This window comes from Peromyscus leucopus, chromosome 10 (assembly GCF_004664715.2).
Source record: "Peromyscus leucopus breed LL Stock chromosome 10, UCI_PerLeu_2.1, whole genome shotgun sequence".
NCBI lineage: Eukaryota > Metazoa > Chordata > Mammalia > Rodentia > Cricetidae > Peromyscus > Peromyscus leucopus.
Genome location: NC_051071.1, coordinates 61,853,059 through 61,869,144, shown reverse-complemented (window position 1 = coordinate 61,869,144; position 16,086 = coordinate 61,853,059).

The window sequence follows — 16,086 nt, the reverse complement described above, 5'->3', positions numbered from 1 at the left end:
CCAGCTGCCTCACGTTCCCGCCAGCACGCCTTCCCCGCCACGATGGACTCTACCCTCAAAGTGTGGGCCACAACACGCCCCCCCCCTCCTTGCATTTCGTCTGTCAGGTGTTTTCACACAGCAGCAAGAGAAACGGAACAAAACAAAATAACTAATACGAGTGAGTCTGAAAACATGGAATTTGGAAACACCGAGGACCAATTGTCCACCCCTCAGGTAAGATCCCACTACCCTGTGAGTCTTCCACAGCGTTTCCTTGAGGACCCAAACTCATCATTATCCTGCCTATAAAAGACTCAAGTGTCTGGGAAGGGAGACAAAGTATGATGGCAGTCTTCGTACCTCATGGTGGATTGTGTCAGCTTCCGTACTAGAAGGAGCCAGTCAGAGAGCGGAAGAGGTGAGGGTAGCAATATTGAGCTGACCGGCCTCGGGTGTTTTGGAAAGCAGCCAGCCTGGGAAGAGCAAGTCATGGAGGCATCCCCGTCTGAGTTCTCCATCCCTGTTCAACCATCTGACTAAGTCAGAGCTGCTCCTGTGGAGACTGCCCTTCTGCTCACTTCTGGAGACACTTCCTGCGTATCCCCGGGGGCGGGGAACATCTGTTCAGAGACTAGGTTTATTCTGTGTGATGACCCCTGAGGTCTTAACTCACTGAGGTCAGTTTGAGGCAACAACTATTTCTGAGTTTCCTCTCACACAGGGCAAGGCCCCCAGCCCTGGGTGCTGGAGTTTAAGGTGAGCCTAAGCACCCAGGGCAAGAGGGTGAGGAGCTCGGCCCTAAACAACTGGACCCTCCTTCCCCATCTCTTCACTGAGGAGGCCTTCAGGCGTCCACCTTCCCACCGGAGCTTTAGGAATGGTAGGTCAATTAGCCTCAGGCTAGCCATTCTGACTTCTACCCCGGGCTCGTGGCTGACCTCTGCTCTCAGAATTCTCCATGGGCCCACCCTAATTTTCCAGTCTTCTGACCTCATGCTTGGCTTGATCTGTGGCAGCTGCGGGCTTTGTAACCTTTCAGTTTGCTAGCTCAGCAACTTCCTAATGGCGTTGAATAGGGCCGCTGTTACCTATCCCTAACGGGAGGACCCACCCCAACGCCATCCCCAGCCTCATTGTTTGCACGGGGTTAAGTCTTCTCTGCGGAGCGCCTGGATGCCCTGCCCACCACAGAACTTCCTATCGAATGGACTAAACCAAGGGAGAGCCGAGACCTGGTCCTGCTAGCTTTAGGTCTGGAACTGGCTATGAATGGCTGGATGGTGATTTTCATAATGGGAATTTAAATTTTTTTCTGGATCAATGGTAGTCAGAGAATGATAGAGCTAGAAGAGACAGTGTATTTCTTCCCGATAAAGGGAAAGAATAAAGGGATTGGGCTGATGGGTCAGTAGGTGAAGGTGCTTACTGCCAAGCCCAATGACCTGAGTTCGAATCCCAGGACCCACACGGCAGAAGGAGAAAACTAGCTCTTTCAAGTTGTCTTCTAACAGCCACACATGTGCAATTAAAAAAAAAAAGATAAGATTATTCCTAAAAATTGATTTGTGTTGTTAAGACTTGTAGTGGGTAACTGTTCCAGCTTTGACCTGGAAGTACTTCTTCCATTGAGGCTTCTGGTAACTATCATGCCTATGAGGCGGGGCTGAGACAGGAGATCTGGATGTGCCGGCTCTCTTGGTTCCTGGACCCTGGACGCTGGAGGTAGACCGAGCAGAGTTCTCCAGAGAACACCGCGGGACTGCGCTACACCTTTCTCAGACCCTGTAACCTACCCCTTCACTTGTAAGTTACCCCACAAAATAAACCTCCCTTTTAACTATGTGGAGTTGCCCTAATATTTCCACCAATAAAGACTAAATCAATCTACTCTTTTTTGAGACAGGGTCTCACTTTGCAGCTCTGACTGACCTCAAACTCACAGGGATCCACCTGCCTCTGCCTCTGAGTGCCAGGATTGAAGGTGTGCACCACTACACCCAGCCCTATCTTAATGAAAACATTATTTACTTAGTTTTACAAAGTCAGACACATCTAATAACTGGACAGGACTAAAGACAGTTAAAAGCCTGCCAGATGATGGCGGCGGCGGCGGCGGCGGCGGCGGCGGCGGCTCACGCCTTTAATCCCAGCACTCGAGAGGTAGAGTCAGGTGGATCTCTGAGTTCAAGGCCAGCCTGGTCTACAGATCGAGATCCAGGACAGCCAGGGCTACACAGAGAGACCCTGTCTCGGAAAAACAAACAAACCAACAAACAAATAAACAAATAAATAAGCCCAGGCAGAAGCCAGGCCTGGTGGCTCATGCCTGTAATTCCAGCGCTCTAGGTCATCTGGCTTGTGTGGCATGTGCCTTGGCAGTGTCAGGATTGTCTGTCTGTTTCATGTTTTCTTTGTTATTCTGCGTGTAGGAGTGTTTTACCTGCATGTATGTCTGCATTCCATGTGCATGCACTCATCAAAAGACGGCTTGGATCCCTTGGAACGGGAGTTGCAAATAGCTGTGAGTTACCATGTGGGTGTTGGCAACTGAACCTGGGTGCTCTGGAAAAGCAGCCATCATTTTTTTTTTTTAAAGATTTATTTATTTATCATGTATACAGAAGAGGGGGCCATTACAGATGGTTGTGAGGCACCATGTGGTTGCTGGGAATTGAACTCAGGACCTCTGGAAGAGCAGTCGGTGCTCTTAACCTCTGAGCCATCTCTCTAGCCCGCAGCCATCATTCTTAATGGCCAAGCCATCTCTCCAGGCCTTCCTGCTTTGTTTTCTTGAGACAGGGTTCTTGTAGCTGAGAAGGACCTCGAATCCTTGATCCGCCTGCCTCTGCCTCCCAACTGCTTGGATTACAGGCATACATACTCTACCATGCACATATCATGGCTAAAGCCTTAAAAACAATGGTTACTCCCTATCGAATATTCATGATGTACTAAAAATAGCACTTTACTTACAATACAACCTAATCATCATTATTTATAACAATGCCATTAAGTCAATATAATCTGTTTTCCCATTCTTTTCTTTTTCTTTCTTCCTTTCTCTCTCTCTCTCTCTCTCTCTCTCTCTCTCTCTCTCCCCCTCTCTCCCTCCCTCCTTCCCTCTCTCTTTTTCTTTCTTTTCTTCCTTCCTTCCTTCTTTCTGAGACAGGGTTTCTCTGTGTATCTTTGGAGCCTGTCCTGGAACTCGCTTTGTAGACCAGGCTGGCCTTGAACTCACAGAGATCCACATGACTCTGCCTCCTGAGTGCTGGGGACTAAAGGTGTGTGCTACCACCACCCAAACCTGTTTTCCCATTCTATAGATGAGAAAACTGAGGCCTGATAGGAAAAGAAGCTGTAGAGCTAGTAGTAAGCAGACTAAACTATCATTATTTGCAAGTATTTAATGTTGTACACAATGCACAACTGCCTAACAAGAAAACAGAAAGGAGCTGTGCAGTGGTGGCACATGCCTTTAATCCCAGCACTCGGGAGGCAGAGGCAGGTGGATCTCTGTGAGTTCGAGGCCAGCCTGGTCTACAAAGCAAGTTCCAGGAAAGCCAGGGCTGTTACACAGAGGAACACTGTCTCATAAAACCAACAGGGGGGGTGGGCGGGGAGAACAGAAAGGAATCAATTGAAAAATTTTCATTTTAGACACAAAAGAATCTAGTGCTATGCCCAGATGCAGAATATGTATTTTAAATTTTTGTCTTTTTAGAATATCAATAATAATGACTCACAAGTTATAATGTAGAGCTGTATATAGCAGTGTCTATCTGTGATCCTAGCACTGAGGAAGTGGAAGAAAGATCAGGAGTTCAAGGCCATCCTCTGCTACATATTGACATTGAGGCTAGCCTATGCTACATGACACTTGTCTCAAAAGCCAAACAAAAAAGTAATGATAACAACAAAAGAAAGAAATCATAATACAATACAAAAGTGAAATCCTCTTTTCAACATCAACACAAACCATAAATTATCTAGAGATAACTTAGCAAAATTTGTGCTGGATCCACAAGAAAGAAGCAACAATATTTTATAAAGGGATGCACTATAATGAAAGCCTGCATAAATGAAAAACATACTTTGTCCCTGGAGGGAAAACCAAATAATATAAAGATGTCAGTTCTCCCCAAAGTAATACATTCCTTTAATGCATCTCCAATAAAAATCTGAGGAAGGACTCTACAGGGATTTGGACAAGATGATTCTAAATTCATCTGTGAGAGTAGTAAGTGACGCGAAAAGACTGAGAACCCAGACGTTATTTATAGACAATAACAGACGAAGCAGTCTTAAAATGTGTCCTGGAACTCTCCATGTTAAATTCACATCGGTGGCGAGCCCTGGGTGGGCGGAGCGGAGTGGGCTGGGCTGGGGACCCATAAGAGACTTGACATCCATCTGTTCTATTACGTCTCAATCTGAGGCAGAGGCAACCATGTTACAATGTCTGTCTTGGTTAATAGTAACAAATGTTCTTCTGTATGTTTTCTGGCTTCATTTTGTATTTATTTTATTTTATTCCAAAAAGAAAACAGAAGGAGATGAAGAGCTATAGATTTCCTGGTCCTGCCTGACCCACAGTCAGGACAAATCTCTCTCACCCGCCAGTCCCGCAGCCACTTGGACCCAACCAAGTAAACACACAGAGACTTATATTATTTATGAACTGTATGACCGTGGCAGGCTTCTTGCTAGCTGTTCTTATAGCTTAAATTAGCCCATTTCTATTAGTCTGTAAGTTGCCACGTGGCTCGTGGCTTACCGGTACCTTACATCTCGCTTGTCATGGCTGCGGCTGGTCATGGTGGCGGCTGGCAGTGTCTCTCTGACTCAGCCTTCCTGCTCCCAGAATTCTCTTCTCTGCTTGTCCCACCTATACTTCCTGCCTAGCTACTGGCCAATCAGCATTTTATTTTAACAGAGCAATATCCACAGCAAGAGACTGTAGTGAGGGATATTTTGAATTATCAGTAATTACTAGATCAGCTGAGTTGGGTATCACATACCTGTTATTCCTGGCAAGTGGGTTGTGAGTTTGAGACCAGCCTGAGCTGGCTTCTCAGCAAGACCATGTCTCGGAGAGAAAGCTCGTTGGTGTAAAGAGCACTGACTGTTCTTGCAGAGGTCCCAGATTCAATTTCCTAGCATCCACATGGCAGCTCACAACCCTCTATAACTTCAGTCTCAGGGAATCCGACACGTCTGGTCTCTGAGAGCACCAGGCATGCACACATGGTGCACAGAGGGACATGCAGGCAAAACACCCATACACATCAAAAAGGAATACATTTTCAAAAACGGAAACAAAGATAAACCATTGGGGGCTGGTGAGAGGATTCAGCAGTTAGCAGCACTTGTTGCTTTTGCAGAGGACTGGAATTCACTTCCCAGCACCTGTATTAGACAGCCCATAACCCCCTGTAACACCAAAGAGTGGATCCAGCGCCCCCTTCTGGCCTCCAAGGGCATCTGTACACATAGGTGCACACACACATAAATAAAAGCAAAACAAATCTCTAACAACAAACCAATAGCAAAAAACAACCCCAAATCTCTCCTTAATTCCCATTTCATTTCATTCTTCAGCTTATGGAAAGGAGAGGGGGGGCTACTTCGATTTTACCTAATTTAATTTCCTCAAACTCACCATGTATCAAAGATGACCTTAAACTTCCAATCCTCCTGCCTCCTCCTCCTGAGTGTTGGGATTACCAGTGTGTACCACCACCTATGTATTTGGCATAAATATTCGTGTGGTGCTGGAGATTGACTCAGGTCCTCCTGCGTGCTGACTAGGCAGTCTACCAACGGCACTATATCCCCAGTCCCTAATTTTATTGATAATTTAAAAAGATAAATTCAAAGTCAGAATTTTTCAAATTGAACTTTAAAACACATCAAGTGTTACCAAAACAAAAACAAAAAACCCCCACAAGAGTTACTGATAAATTCCACTTAGGATTGTTCTAGAAAATTCAGGGTGACATGTACTCAGATTGCTGCTATACTAGCTATAAAAGCAAAAAACAAAACAAAACAAAAACAAAAAACAAACAAACAAAAAACAAGAAAATTCATGGAACATTGCTGAATGGTTATTAAGTAGTATCTGGTCCTTAATGGCAAGTTCATTTTCATTTAATAACATGTTATTGTGAAGTAGAATGAAAAGTGGAGTAGCATGCGGAGCAAGCTGGCGTCTGCTTAGGTTGACGGTGTGCCAGTTTTGGGGTGCCGCTTACAGCCCTATCCATCTTCATGAACCAGTCTTTGGGAGACTTTATTAAACAGCGGGGAGGAACAGAGGATGACAGCTTCATTAGCCGTGAGTAGGTAATCCTGGCCGATTTCTCTAGAGAATTATTAACACATTCCTAAGCTCCTCTTAGACGATGGCATACCAAGAACAAGAAGAGGAGATCTGTGTTAAGATCTTGGACATCATCCAAGTCTGCAGAGCGTTTCTTTAGCTCTTCATAACACTTCTGGGGAGCCAGGCCTTCTGAGTCCTGTACAAAGACCTCAAGACTCATGCCCACCATTCTATCCAAGGCAGAGAAAAAAGTCGGCAGGACATCTACCAGATAGAGAGTTTATGTTATGTCTTTCGATAAGGAGATGAGTTTGTACCAAACTAGTCCAGCTAGAAAATAGGAGTTTTAGGAGGGTGTCTTTGGGAACCCAGGATAATAATAAATGCACAATAAATCTATCAGAATTTGACAGGTTCCGGAGAATTCCTGTTCAGGCAGGCTGAGTTAGTTAGAGGGTCTGTGTGTCCCTGTGAAGATCTCTAGGACATTGCCGCTGTCCCCTGGTGAGTCCTGGTAGGGTTTGAGGAGGGCCATCAGGGAAATGCTTTATTCTGCAGGTCTGTGGAGTTTTATACGTGTGCTTAAAGAGTGGTAAGCCGCACGGTGGTGGTGCATGCCTTTAATCCCAGCACTCGGGAGGCAAAGCCAGGCAGATCTCTGTGAGTTCGAGGCCAGCCTGGGCTACAGAGCAAGTTCCAGGATAGGCACCAAAACTACACAGAGAAACCCTGTCTCGAATAAAGAGTTATAATTGCATCTTTGAAATTTCAGTTGCTTCCTAGGGTAGCAAAATTAAGAATTGGAGTGAGAGGCTGGGGAGATGGCTCAATGGTTAAGGGAGGGCCCAAATTTGGTTCCCAGTATCCATATCAGGCAGCTCACATCCTCCTGTAACTCCAGTTCTAGAGGGTCTCTGGCCTCTTTGAGAAACCCCACAGACATGTATACCTCCCACACACATACACATAATCAATTCCGTTTTAGAGTAATTAAAAAATACAAATAATTTGATTCTGTTAAAAAATAAACAGAAGGGGTTGGGGATTTAGCTCAGTGGTAGAGCGCTTGCCTAGCAAGCACAAGGCCCTGGGTTCAGTCCTCAGCTCTGGAAAAAAATAATAATAATAAAAAATAAACAGAAAAGAATTGAAGTGGGACTTACGCATTTGATTTGCCACTCAACTGTGGAACCTTGGACAAATGAAATAACCTCTCAGCCTGATTCTTCATCTGCAAAGCAGAAACCATCTCATGGAGGTTTGTGAGGATTACTCAGTGTAAATAGGGAACGCACTTATCAGATCGCTTCAGCAAACACATCTCCTGTTATACTACAAGAGGGAGGCTGTGTTGGTACAGTCAACCACGGCACATTTGAGAAAGTGTCTTGTAACACAAAGTGATAGACGGTCTTATAAATGAAATAACTGGGAGCCAGGTATCAGGGTGAACGCTGAATGATCAGAGAAACAGAACAAGCCACATCCAACCTCACCTTGCCAACTTCTCAGCTGATCCTGTTTCCTCAAACTGGATGCCTCTGAGTCCTCATCTGAATGGATCTCAGCTGGACTGCCGCTAAAAGCTAAAGGCTTAAAAAAGGCTCTAGTTCCTGGTCCTCATACCTTATATACCTCTCTGCTTCCTACCATCACTTCCTGAGATTAAAGACATGTGTCACCATGCTTGGCTGTTTCCAGTATGGCTTTGAACTCACAGAAATCCAGACGGATCTCTGCCTCCAGAATGCCAGGATTAAAGGCGTGTGCTACCACTGCCTAAACCTATGTTTTATACAGTGGCTGTTCTGTTCTCTGACCCCCAGATAATTTTACTGGGGTGCACAGTATATCAACCACAGTGTCTAAAGCAATTACATCTGGCAGGGTGTGGTGTCTGGCAGGAACTTGGGTTCTCTCTGCAAGAGCAGCCAGCTCTTAACTGCTGAGCTGTTTCTCCAGTGTTGAATTTTACTTGACACAATTTGAATTAGGCCAGCTTGAAAAGAAGAAAAGAATTATGAAACAATTCCCCCCCCTCTCTCCCTCCCCACCGTGTGTGTGTGTGTCTGTGTGTGTGTCTGTGTGTGTGTGAGTGAGTGTATGTGTGTGCGTCTTTCTCTTTCTGTCTGTCTGTTTCTCTCACACTGGAGCAGCTCAAGCCGTTTTAATAAAAGCCATTTAAAAGAACAGGAGCATTTCGTAGAGAGCCTGGTTGGTAACAACTTTTCCATTCTATTTGAACTTGTTACTGTAACAAGTCCTAGCAGAGAACTCTTCGCCTATTCAGAGAGCAGAGATATAGCTTGTCTCTGGAGAGTATGAAAATATGAATTCCTCAAGGAAGTGTGGGATCATGTCCTTCTTTTGTTTTTCAGAGAAGAGGGTCAAAGTGGAGGGAGATTACAGTGGGATTTAGGATCCCACTCTTTATAGAGAGTAGCATGATGTGGCACAACCCACAATCTCATACATGACAGAAAAGTTCTTTAACATCAAGTTTCATCCCCAGCTCTGGGCCGTGATCCAACACGGGTCCTGTGGAGTATCCCAAAAGGAGAGCAGGAGCTAGCTACTCAGTGGTGTTGCTGAAACAGTTAAGATTCGGGAACTGTCCAGTAGCTAAACCTTTACCCCACAGCCCGCGAGGGATTCAGTCTGGCCAGGGTTAACGCTCCCTGTGCACCTTTCTCCACCTGCACACCCCCGGGGTCCTGCTCAGGCCCACCCAACGGTTTCTTCAGCAGGAGGCCAGCCCAGTGACAAGTGTGGGCAGGAGTCGTCTCCTATACATCCAATCACCTAGAACTAGTATGGCTGAGTTCTAGGGTTGATGTGGAATTTGGGTAAACAATAGATTATGAACAGTTTAGATACAAAGTTACAGGAAGCAGTCACATTAATGGTCTGGAAGGAAAGAAGTCATTTGGGAACTCGAAGCTTCCTCATTATTTTAGCTCGAAGAATGTTCTTGACGAATTCTGAAGGACTAAAGTGACTTTACACATTGCTGCTACTCATGATGGGCCAGAGCTGTCGTCGACGACACAGCTCTGACCTTGGAGTTCCTTAAGCAGCCTCTAAGAATCTTCTCACTGGAGGGGAGACTTTCTCTGATATTCCAGAACACTGAGGGTCAAATGTAGCTTGTCAGATACTGGCAAGAGAATACAGCCAAGATCAACTTTAAGGCTTCCAGATGGGGGGCGGCTGCTCCCTCTGGCAGGGATTTCCTTCTCAAAGCTACAACAGAAAAAGGGGTTGAGAATGGAACGTGGGTCTTCCTCCATCCAACCAGATGAACAGGCTTTCTCAGGGCTATGCTTCCTGGTCTACCAGCTAACTGTGTTTCAGACCACTTCTTGACCCTCGCTGCCTTTGTGCCCGATTCTTGGATCCTCAGGCTGCAAGGAAGCAGGGAGCGCACACATGTGTTCCACATGCCTGTGCTCTGCTCTGCCCCGGCTTGGGAGGGACTTCGTGCTGATTGGGCTGTGCAGAAGGGTCTGGGGAGAAAGTCCCCTTCTCATTCTTTAGTGATGTGCAAACGCCTTGCAATTGGCTCACATGAAGTAGTAGCTAAGCTGGGGATGTAGAAATGTTTTTGTTGGCAGGAGAACACATTCACCATCCACATACATGCGTGTCTACTTTTTGGCAGACAGCAGAAATGCAGTGGCTTTGGCCCTTCCCACATCTCTGCGTACTAGATCCTCCAATGCCTCAGGGTGCAGCGCTGTGCCTGTCTCCTATACGGAGCTTGGATGGGCACTGCCATGTGGAGATCATCTTTATTGCAGCCAGAGCACTCCAGTAAAGAAGAGTGAAGGACAGAACTCGTTAGCGGTAAGGGTGATGTCTAAGGTTCTGAAAGGGGCTTTATAAGTGGTCACCTAATCTGTAAGCCTTTAGCAACACTGGAAGTTAGGTTTTACCTGAGGTAGGGTAGGGATGTTGTCTCTTCCCACTGGGTTCCATTTCTAGTATTTCCCCTAAGGAGGCACGGGATGATGGAGAGGTGTCGAGGAGGTCTTTAGGGGAGCCAGGAGGAGCGGAATCCGAGATTCATTTATTTGGGATCTACGGGCTCTTCATATATGGTCCCACACTTACTTTCATTCATACTAAATAAGTTGCTAGTCCTTTTAGGGTAGAAACGGCCTCAGCAGCGTCCTCGGTGGCATCCTAGCTCCTGTTCCGGGTCCAGTGTGTCTCACAAAGCTGGATTCTGGAAGTGGCAGGTAATGGGGAAGAAACAAGAGTTAAAACGATGGCTGTTCTTTCGTGCATCAGCTGTATGAAATTGTGAGTGGATTATTTAGCTCTCATTGATGTCAAGACAGAAATTATCTTTGAAAAACATCCACTATTTCAATGCCTAAAATGATTGCTTTTGGTTCCTTTTATTAGCATATACTAATTGGATAAGAGAATGGATCCATTGTGACATTTCCTACGTGTATCTACTTCACTTTCTCCTCCTACCGCTCACCTCCTCTTCCCCCTTCCTACTTTCATGCCTTTCCTTCTTTTTGTTTTTAATGCAAATTCTGCATATGAGGGGAAATGGTATTTGACTTTCTGAGTCTGGCCTAGTTTGTTTAACACGTAAATGTCCACAACCATCACACACCACACCGTGGTACTTTAAAAATGGGAATCAAAGCAAAATAGAATTGTCTAGGGAGCGGGAGGGGGAGAACAAGGGAATCTGTGGCTGATATGTAGAACTGCATTGTATTGTAAAATAAAATAAAATAGAATTGACTAGGGTTCTTATGTTTGTGGAGCACACAGCCAGAACAATTCCATTAACTGTGAAGTAGTGTTCTTTGGCATGCCAGACTGCTTTGTTATGTCTTCTCACATACTGACTCAATCTCAGTGTATCTGATACACCTTCTCCTGATGGAATCTGGTGATACCGGAAAAACTAACATTCAAAGTAAGTGAATGTGACAAAATACCCATCTCCACGTTACTATCAATAGAGTAAGAGGAATTCCATTGAACAATGATACAGTTCAATCCAATCCAATATCATTTTCCTTACTATTGTATTGCTTTCTTATCATGGCATTTAAAAACATGTTTAGATGCTTTCTTTTCTCTCCATGAAAATTATATTACAAAATTGAAGAAATGACCAAACGAAAGTTATGCAGCAAAAAAATATATGGAAAATAGGACAATACAGATGCAAGTATGTAAATTTTCAGGATCTTATGTCTTTGGTATTTGCCACATTTTTAAAAAGGTGTAATTTGTTGTGATTTCACTTTCTTTCTTTCTTTTTTTTTTTTTTTTCAAGACAGGGTTTCTCTGTGTAGCTTTGCATCTTTCCTGGAACTTGCTTTGGAGACCAGGCTGGCCTCGAACTCACAGAGATCCGCCTGCCTCTGCCTCCCGAGTACTGGGATTAAAGGCGTGCGCCACCACCGCCCGGCCTTTCTTTCTTTTTTTTGAGACAGGGTTTCTCTGTGTAGCTTTGCACCTTTCCTGGATCTCACTCTGTAGCCCAGGCTGACCTTGAACTCACAGAGATCCACCTGGCTCTACCTCCTGAGTGCTGGGATCAAAGGTGCACACCACCATGCCACCACGCCACCACGCCACCACCGCCCTGGCGTGATTCCATTTTCAACCTAAACAATATCTACTAGCTGGGTCCAGTGACATACAACTGTCACTGGTTCCTAGGGAGCCAAGGCAAGAGAACCATGGTAGCCCAGGACTTTGAGGACAACCTGGGAAACATACTGTTTCAGAAAAGTAAACCAAACACTTTGTGTTCGTGCTTGATTTTGTACTCTTACATTGCTATTTTAAGGTCTTTTTCTATGCTCCCCCCCTATATATATATAAAGTTTGAGACCCATGTGTGCCAAATCCACCCTTGATCATAGTTGTGCTTTGTTCTATGCACTCTGTCTCATAAAAATTATTGCTATTATTGTTTTGAGATACTGTCTCCCTACTAGCCCAGGCTGACCTTGAACTCTTGATTCTCCTGACTCTTGTGTGATGGAATTGCAAATGCTCACTGCCACACCCAGCTGTTATTACTATTACTAGTGTAATTTTTTATGGTGTAGGGGCTTGAACACAAGAGCCTTGCATGTACAGGCCAGTACTCTCCCACCTAGAGCTTCAGTTAGTGCCCCTAGAAAAATAATTGAATATTCAAAATGCACCTGGTAGTTTATGCCTGTGAAATCATTTTAGGCAGTACAAAGATGTGTGGAGATGGTCAGTATTATACTTTCTTAACACCCTCATCCCAGCTGTCCATTTCAGTGTCTTCTCTTGGTCCTGTCCTCCAACCAGTCCATTGTTATTGAGTGTGGTTTTGGTACAAGATGCCTGAGTTGACTTCTGCCTCTGCCCTAGGCAAACTTAACAAGTCTGTTAGTGCTTTTTTTTTTTTTAAGTACCTGTCTGGGGTAGGGGGTGGGGTGCTGTTGGGGACTTAGAACTGCATCTAACATACTGTGCCCACTAAACATCAGTTTGTTTAGAAAACGCACGCATTGCGGTTTCTTTGCAGCTATTTCACGTGCTGGAGCCCCCCTTCCCCCCAAGTCTGTAAACTCAAGATGGGAGACTAATGGAAAACATCTTTCTTGGCACGTCGTTCCTCAGAAATGCGTGGGCGTGAGCGCCATCTAGCTGCGCTCCGGGTGGTTCTGTGAATGCCCGGCTTAGAATGGCTGAACAGGATCGGGGAAGTGTCCTTTGATCTGTCAGGAGAAGCGGCAAGCCTGTGGTGTGAGAGTAACTCACAAGGACTGTATCCGCAGACACCCACTGAAAAGCCAGGGCTCCCTAGGAAGGGATGGGTGTCCTCGAAATGTAAAGAGATGGAAGTCTGCATGCGAGGGGACAGTTTAAGATTGAAACACTACTCCAGGGAGCACAAAGCCAACGCCGGGTGTCTTGTGAAGCAGCAGGCAGGTGATTCTCAAGGGCGATCATTAAGAAAGGCCCCTGACCATGTGGAAGAAGGGTGGAGAGACGGATGAGCCTCCTGGATGACCCGGCTCACCGGCTACCTAGTAACAGAGGAATGGCGGGAACAAACCCCAGGATGAGATCATCAAAAAACCAAAGAGAGAAGAGGCAGATGGAGAGAAGAAGACTGGGTTCCGCGGAGGTGGCGCTGAATGTCTCAGTTTCTAACCCCCTCTGCCTTCCTTTCCGCCAAGGGTAAAATGCAGAGGCTCACAGGTAGGGAGGGGTCAAACTGCCGAGACAGTCGTCACCAGGACCCTTCCTTCAGAGCTGGCTCGATGAGGAGCCACGAGGAGCCGGCGCCGCTGCGATGCTGGGTTCATGTTTCACTTGGCTACATTTGCTGTCTCTCCCACACAGGCAAAACAGGCTCTCTCTCTCTCTCTCCTCTGCCTGTGGAAATCTACCTGGGAGCTCTGCAGGTCTAATAGTTGGGCAGCCCCCCCTTTATCAGAAGCCTTTGGTCACTGCTAGAAATCGGTCCTAAGTGGGGGAGGGGGTGGCTGCCAAGCCAGATGATGTGTGTGGCTCATACCCAGGCCGCCTTGCTATTACAGTCCAGATGGATACACCGAAGCTGGAGTCCAGGGGCAGTAGCCCCCCAAAATGGGATCCCGCTCTTGATTTCTCCATGAAAGGGTTAATACAATGCTCAAATTTCCAAGGGAATGTGTGCCTCCAAAATCTCTAATGTCTCTAAAGAGAGCATGACCAATGGATTTGCAAATAGTAGGTGCTTAATAAATGCTTATCACTCATTTTGAAAAGAGGAACGTTTGGTTGTCTTTTTAAAAAAAATTATTTAACTTTATTTTATGAGCATTGGTGTGAAGGTGTCAGATCCCCTGGAACTGGAATTACAGACAGTTGTGAGCTGCCATGTGGGTGCTGGGAATTGAACCTGGGTCCTCTGGAAGAGCAGCCAGTGCTCTTAACCACTGATCCACCTCTCTGCCCCCCCACCCCGGGGGTGTGTGTTAATGTCTCTTGTTCACTAGTAGCTATCTAAAAATCTTTGCTGGGGCTGGAGAAATGGCCCAGTGATGAAGAGTGCTTGCTGCTCTTCCTCTTCCAAAGGACATCAATTGCTTTCCAGAACCCACATTAGGTGTCTAACAACTGTCTGTAACTCCAGCTCCAGAAGATCCAATGCCCCTTTCTGGCCTCCACAGGGACTGCCTCCACCCCCCAGACACAGGCAAATAAAAAACAAAAATCTTAAAGAAAAAAAAAATGGAACCTTTTCTGCTTTTTGTCTTTTTTTTTTTTTTTTTTTTTTTTTGGTTTGGAGCTGGCCTGACATATATTAAGCATGATCTCCAGCAATGAGTTGCAGCCCAGGCCAAGCAGACACAGTGGGAGGACTCCCAGCATCCTGAGTCCCACAGGATCACCTAAGATTTTCAAATCAAACCTAGAGCCAAGTCATGTTCGTTCTCCTTTTTTTTTTTTCTTTTTTCTTGTTTCTCTTTTTTAAAGTATAATTTTTGATGTACATTGATGTTTGGACCGACATGTATGTCTGTGTGAGGGCGTCAGATCCCCTGGAACTGGAGTAATAGACAGTCATAAGCTGCCATGTGGGTGCTGGGAATCAAACCCAGGTCCTTTGATAATCCTGTCTCCCGTTCTTTTTACATTCTATAGACTGAGCTGTACCCTCAGCCCCTAATTCTGTGATATGTCAGTTAATGTGCTGCTTTGATCATAATAACACAATTTCAGAATGTGGAGACGAGCCGGGCAAAGTCACTGTTCAGCAAGATTGATGGTCTGAGTATGATGGCTAGGAACTGCATGGCAGAAGAGAGAACTGACTCCTGAGAGTTGTCCGCTGGCCTCTACCTGCGTGCTGTGGCCCCTGTGTGCCTGCTCTTCACACACACACACACACACACACACACACACACACACACACACACTGTACTAATGAATTAAAAAGTAATAACAGTGTCTGTTGCTGGAGGGCTTCTCTCCAGGTTCCCCAAGCCCCGCAGTCCCACAATCCACTTATAAAATAATCACTCAGACGCTTATATCACTTATAAACTGTATGGCCGTGGCAGGCTTCTTGCTAACTGTTCTTTTATCTTAAATTAACCCATTTTTATAAATCTATACCTTGCCACATGGCTGGTGGCTTACCAGCGTCTTCACATGCTGCTTGTCCTGGCGGTGGCTGCAGTGTCTCTCCCTCAGCCTTCCGCTTCCCAGAATTCTCCTCTCTCCTTGTCCCACCTACTTCCTGCCTGGCCACCTACTTCCTGCCTGGTCACTGGCCATCAGTGTTTTATTTATATAGAACGGTATCCACAGCAAGTGTCCACTAATTTCAATGGAAAGTATTATTGCCAGTGCTTTGCACACAATAGTTTGTTTAACCCTCTGCAGAAACACGTCTCATGTTACCATGTTAACTTTACCAATGAGAAAGGTTCCGTACAGTTTGGTGACAAGCCTAACGTCCCTCTCGAGCTCAGGATTTTCACCCATGTCCTGTAACTGTGGTCTAAAAGAAAGCACCGAGGCCTGCCATGGGGCCCAGTTCCCTCCGAGTTTGCAGAATTACAAGGTTTCCAGAGCATGGTTCTGTGGGTAGCCTCCTGGTTGCCTTCAGGTGCAGACTGAACCTGCAATTCTCTCCTTATCAGTCCCGGGGGGCTCTGGACTGATTATCTGGGTTCCAAGGATGAACTGCACTTCAGGGTGGTCTCTAGATGTCCTGTGTAGGGACTTCGCCTCTGCTGTGTTCCTGACTGGAGTGCCCT